A 6991-nucleotide genomic window follows, 5' to 3' on the forward strand; every position below is an offset into this window, starting at 1 on the left:
TTCTATTATTTATGAATGAGAAGCAACATCAGGATTTCTTCCTGCACTGCCCCTGTAGAAGTACAGTTGGCACTCAGGTCATGATAACAAACTGGAGGAAGGGACAAAAATCAGACAAGAAAAATCTATACTTACAGTAAAATCTTTCTTTTAAAAAAGTTGATCAGTACTTTTTTTTTGACAGGAGAAAAAAGTCTAAAATAAATGAAGAAAAGCTTACCATAGCCACTAAATTATATATATATATATCATATATGTATATATCATATACGTATATATATCATATATATATATATATCATATATGTCATAGGTCTATAACATCCATCTGTCCCTCCTACCCTAAGGAATGGCTAATGTCATCATTTCGGTTACCATCAGCACAGTTGCTGGTTTTGTTATGTCAGTATCCGGTAACTAGAAAAACTAGCTGACTTGAATACCAATGAAAACATTCAAGTCGTTTTCTTCAGAAGTACACTTTTTCATTATTGCAAGTTTACAATTTTCTTAAATTAAATATTTTTTAGACTTACAAAATATTTTTTTTTTCGTAAGAAGTTTAGGCACAAATGCATTGCTCCACAGTGTGGAAGGATTGCCATTCTGTCTCTGTGCTGCATCTGATCTTGTTACCTACGGCTTTGTACATTCAGAGTGATATGTTAAAGAAGTTGTCCCTCAAGTTGCATTTTGTCTTTCTTTCATTCATTTTTTGTTTGTTTGTTTGTTTTCTGCGTTTTGATAATTGGGAATTCTGAAATGTCTTGCATCTGTGATTCATAACTACTCAGGCTTGTTTCATATTTCAAAAAAGGAGGAGGTTAAGGAACAATGTTTATGTGGGTTTAGGATAATACAGCTGTTAGGATGTGGTCTCTTGTTTTAATGAAGCAAGGTGGCGACTTGGATCCTTTCACATCTGTCCCATGTGATTCGCTGCATCTCCCATCCCAGGGTGTGGGCCAGCCAAGGAGGGTGGGGGAGGCTCTGAGGACTTCTTCTCTTCCTTCCTTCTTTTCAGATAGGCAGCTTTCAGGTTCAGATTCCTTTCTCTCACTTGCTGCTCCAGGCTGAAGATGACAGCCACTGACTAGTGGAGAATCAGGGGCTTGGTCTGGGACTGGTCACTCTTCAGGTAGAGCTACAACATGTGGCCCACCTCCTTGAAAGCCTCATTGATATCACCGACCCTCAGGTGCTCCTGGGCGTTATTGGCCATCCTCGGTTCCTTCTCACACTCAGCCATCTGCTCCGGAGTCAGGTCCTCCTCATCATTATTGCTAGATCTTGACCTAGTAATTGATTTGATATCCTTCTTGTCTAATTTCTTGTTCTCAGAAGATTTTGTGTCCTGCAGGTTCCCATTGCCCTCATCATCGGATATTATCTCAGAGCTGCCAGAAGACACACTCTGGCATCCCTCTGTAAGGGTCTTGGGTGGGTTGGAGTCAAGGAAAGTTGCAGACTGGACCCGATGTTGTGGAACCGAAACCTGGTTTGGCAGGAGAGAATGTCTGCCTCTTGGTGCCACGCCATCTTCACCGTGGACCCCAATCATGAGTGAATGTCTGTTGGCTGAGAGAAGGTCAGTTCCGTTCCCTGAGCCCAGACTACCCATTGCTCCATTGTGAGAGGGTCCGATAATCCCATGTACGTCCCCATGACCGCCAGGCACAGCTGTGGATGGGCCCACTGTGTGATTCCCGAGAACGTGAATTGATTGCATCGTCCAGTCTTTCTAAATGGCCTTCAATTTGGCTTCGCAAGGAGTGCAAGTGTCCTTCGTAATTGGGAGATGACCAGGCCTGTACTCCGTTTCGAGACCAAACAGCTGTGCCTGCTGAGAGTGAAGGAGGGGAGCCAACACGAGTTGAAATGTTGGAGGAAAAGCTGTTGTTCTTGTGATCAGGAGAATAGATCAAAGCCAGGTCTTTCCCCAGAGGGTCTCCAGTCTGGGAGCTGCCTCCTGCCCCACTTCCTCTGTTTGCCTTTATACCGTCAGTTCCATTGGCAGGAGGTGTGCAGGAAGAGGTGCTGTAATGGTTTGTGCCACTTAGATAGAATGTAGACATCGGAGGAAAACTGGAGTTGATGTCTGCCAAGGAGTGTGATGGGTAGCTCAAATGATCATTTGGATACAGGCTACAGTAGCTGATAGACTGTGGAATATGAGAATTGCCTAGAATTCCTCCATAGCCAGACTGATTCATTCCTCCAAGGGTCACTGCTGTGATGGCCGTCTTGCGTGAAGAAGAAGCTAGAGAAAGTGCTGGCTGCTGTCTTGCAAGAATAGTCTGGTGAGTCGCTGTTGTAGTTGGCAGTTTTGGCTGAAGAAGCATAGACTGAAGACTGCAAACCTGGAGGATCTTTTCTGACTTTGATAATAATAGTTTCCCTGAAAGATACATTGGAATCCATTCACATCCGGGAACTGGCCCTTATGAAGAGAAGGCCTCTGATGTAACTCTTATGGGAAGAAATTCCATTATGTGTCATTTTGAAACATATCTCCATTTTTGATGAAGTGTATCTTTGTAGACTGCCCCTCCCCTAATTTTACCCCTTTAAATCAAAACCTAATTTAGAGCTGTGAGCTTAGACTTTCATTTTTTAATCTATTGTCTTTTTCAAGTGATTTATGGATTTTTGTACTACAATACATATGAAATACAGAGTGAGTGAAAACAATAGATGTGAAAACCAGTTGACTGAACAAAGGCATAAAATTACATCCTGTTGGTGTGTGTCTAGAAAAGGGACAGGAGAATAACATAATTATTATTCACACACACACACACACACACACACACACACACACACACACACACAAAATTGTATTAACAGAATCTATAAAAAGACCCAGAGAAGACGAAAAAGTTAATGTAATTCAGTTGTATTCATTAAAATGTTTCAGATTTCTTTTTTTCTGAAGAAAAACAAAGCTATGGTTTGTGTATTCAGTACTTACTTCAGTCTCACTGAGTCCAGTGCTGCTGCAGTTGCTTGTAAAGAGATCTGTGTAAATACTTTTAAAGGCAAGAAGATGTTAACAAGGCCTGGCAGGGTGACTATAGGTAATGATAAACTGTGCATTTCAAAAAGCTGGAAAAATCTTAAAAGCTTCTACCACAAACATAGTAAATTTCCAAGAGATACACACAATTACTGGAACTTGGATTTAACCAGTGCATACATAATAGAAACATTCCGAGGTACTCCATAGTATGTATAATTATGAAATATATTTAAGTTAATTAAAAGAACCATCAGTAGACCCACAATTTTGTAGCAGGTGGTATTTCTTAGGGTACTTTAAGAGCGAGGCTATCCATTTGCTTGTACGTCCCTTTCTTTGATTTCTAGCCAGAAATTTTAAAGGCAGCAGTTCCCTCTAACTGGAGAAATGATATTTCTATGACACGAAGAAACTGCTACAATTACTGGTTATAAGAAATGTTTTGCTGCAGTCTCTGTTTCAGAAAATGAAGCTAGAAAACATATATCTTATATCAAAAAACATGTTAAACACGGTGCATGTTCAGTATAAGGAGAACACCCAGGAATAGATTTGATTTTTTTTCCCTCACAGTTACATAGACAGTAGTGCCCACTCCTTCTAAGTTGTTAGGCAAGAAATGTTACAAACCAAATTGATTGAATGGGAAAAACACACAGACACCTGTACTCCTGTACAGAGCTGTGACACATTCATTCAGCATGAATTTACTACATTTTCTCATGTGTTTTAAGTTTTGTACTTTTTCAACTTTGACAATCATTCTCAATCAGAATAAAGTCCTTCATATTTTCAGTTATATGTCATGTCATTATGATAAACACTTAAAATACTTTAAAAAACTGAAAGAAAACCATCAAGTAACTTCTCTAAAGCTTACCTACTCAGATCCCCACAATTTATTAAGCAAAACATAATAATTTCTAAAGAAGAAATGAAGTTGAAGTGGAGGTAACCTGATTTTATGCTCAAATGAATCTCTACAAATAAACATATAAAGGCTTTGGGTCTATCTACTTTCTGTAACATAAAACTGTCTTGTTTTTTCCTGCTAGACATTCACTGGAGATGAATAATTAATTAACTGGATAATTGTAAGAGTTTTTAAATCAGCCAATGAATCTTCCTTCAAAATTGTGGGGTTTTTTTCTGCTTATATTTATCAAGATTATCAATGCTTAACAATTCCTGGAAAGTTAGTAAGCTTGAGATACATTTAGATTTTATGTTTTATCATGCTTATTGTAGGTTTAGATTTTCTTTTTGTCTTGTCAATGCATAAATCACACTGCCTCTTAGAGAATCCTTTCATGTCTTTATCCAACTCAGATTTAGAAAACATAAGGAATCGTCAGGATTGATTCTGGGAAGCTTTAACATGTTCTGTGAGAAGAGTAATTTTAACAGTCATCCAGAAACAGCACATGAGGTAATGATTCATTAAATGAAGGCCCAGTTCTTTGCAAAGTGTGTGAGATGTGCCTGTTATCCAACGTGCAGTGATAGTTCCTACATTACATGGACTATGAAAACTAACATGAATAGAACTGTGGAACAGTTACCATTTTATTAGAGAAATTATAGACGTTTATTAGGATATATTTAAGTAAATCCATCTAATTTGAATAAAGATTAAAATCCTGACAGATAACATTTTCCCTTCAAATATATTTTATCTTTATTAGCTTAAACTTTTTTATACCATTCTTTCTCATTGAAACTGTTCCCAGAATATTACCATATTAACAGCTACCCAATACATGGTCTTCCTTTCATTCAAAAAAAAAGTACCAAAAATTAACAAAATAAAAAGTATCCAAAAAGCATGGAGTCTCTCTTGTGTTGGATAACTATACTGGGCCGGTGTTTTTAGTGATATGTGGTTGATTAATCAATTGGAGAAAACTGTTTCGTTCCCAACAGGCATCAATTGCAAATTGATTTTTGTTTATGGGAAGGGTTTTGTTTCCACTTTCCCTTCTTCCTGTTGTGGTGTTTTCTGCCATGCACTTGCACAGATCTTATGAGTGTAATTTTTGTCAGTTCACACATGCATCAGTCATGCTGAGTCTGGAAGATATTGTTTCCCAGGAGTCATTCACCACTTCTGACTTGCAATCTTTCTGCCTCCTTTTGCACTTGGACCCCTGGACCTTAAAGGGGGGAGTTTGATGAAGACGTCCTTTATTAGGCTTGATTGCTTCAAATTCCTCTTACCTTCTATACATTGTCTGTTAATTATCATCTACTTAAAGAAGAAACTTCTACAATGAGAGCTGAGTGATACATCCTCTCATTAACGGTTATTCTTTCTAGCTCCATTCATTTACTTGTCAATTTTATTTTTCTTAACAGCTAAATACTATTCCATCTTGCACCACATTTTTTATTATCCATACATCTGATATGGCAATTTAGGCTATTTCCAGTTTATGGGTTATGATGAATAAATCAGCAAAGAACATGGATGAATATGTATCTCTGAAGTATGATACAGAGAATTTGGCTACATGTCCAAGACAAGTAAACCTGGATCCTGTGATAGACTTATTTAAGCTTTCTTAAAGAACTTTCACATTGCTTTCCACAGTGTATCAGTTTGCACTTTCCATCAACATGAACATGTATTATACATTCTCACAATTATGAGTTAGCTAACATTTTTAATTTGTCTATCATTTGTGTAATTCTTTATTATGTTATTTAAAAAATATTTCTCTGAGAGCTGAGGATTGAACTTTTAGTCTTGCATATATATGCTAGGAAAGTACCTAGCCTGAACCACAGACCAAATCTTTGACTTGCATAAACTATATACTAATTAAACACAGAAAACTATACAAATTTACAGATACAAATGCATATATAGTAATTAAATTGACTTGAAAAAAAGTAACTCAAACTTTCCATTTCCTAAGTAGAAGGATCAAATTTGTGTTGTTTCTTCCATGCTCTGACAAAATACCTCAGAAAAACAACTTGCAGAAATAGGTGTTTGTTTTGGTTCCACTTTTCAGAGTTGGTCTGGAGTGAATTTAAATAAACATTGGCTCTTCCAGAAGAAACCAAAGAAGCAGAGTTTTGACAGCTTGTTTTCTGGGTTTGGCATAAATAGCTTGGTCATTCATTTGGCCATGTCCATTAGTACTCTAATATGTCAGTAAAGACCACAACCAGCATAGCCTTTAACAAACTGTTGTTACTAAGAGTCAGACCAGGAGAATGGTAGAAAAACAAATAAAAACAAACAAACACAAATACAAAACAGTCCACTCTACAATTTACAACTAGAATGCTTTTAAATAATATCATGAATATATTATTGACTTATACAGAAACAAAATGTGTTTCCCATGATCCCTTAGGTTACATATGAAAGCCTAAAAATAAAATAAACTTAGAAATATGGCACATCAGGGGAATCTACTTTATCTGATGAGTTCTACTTTTACTGAATGTTCTATGTCGTATTTATTATGTGACTATCCTCTAATCTTCATGATGCTAACATTATCACCTACATCAAAAAGAAAACCATTTTTAAAGTGATTTAAAAACAGATTTTTATATGTACACAATGTTTAATATATAATTAGATAATTTGACTTCATTACACAATTCATTATTAACTATACTACAAATAGAAGCCAAAGAGTTGATAGAAGTATAATCCTGCCATCATTTTCTCATATTATCAGGCAAATTAAAGCTTCCCCTTTGGGGTTCTTAGTTACATTAATAAAAGAATATAGAAATAGATTTAGAAAAAGGCAGAAAGGACAATTTTATTAGTATTTAAAATAAGAATTCCCGGTCAGAAAACTACAAATTCCAAGCCTCAACAGCCCCAGCTCCAGCCCGAGAACGGCTCCATGTCTTCAGGCGCCCCACTGCCGATATGGGCCTGGCTCTCTGTCACCTGTGCTCTTGACTCAGATTCTCCTCCAGCCCTGCACCCTGGAGCGTCCAGCCG

General features: G+C 37.0%; 1 pseudogene; it reads right to left on the reverse strand.

The window, feature by feature from the left end:
• Nucleotides 1-915: 915 nt before the first annotated feature.
• On the reverse strand, nucleotides 916-2420 carry LOC116910964 (annotated as a pseudogene).
• Between the last annotated feature and the right edge of the window lie 4571 nt (nucleotides 2421-6991).

The sequence above is a fragment of the Rattus rattus genome, chromosome 10, assembly GCF_011064425.1.
Source record: "Rattus rattus isolate New Zealand chromosome 10, Rrattus_CSIRO_v1, whole genome shotgun sequence".
In the NCBI taxonomy this organism is placed as follows: domain Eukaryota; kingdom Metazoa; phylum Chordata; class Mammalia; order Rodentia; family Muridae; genus Rattus; species Rattus rattus.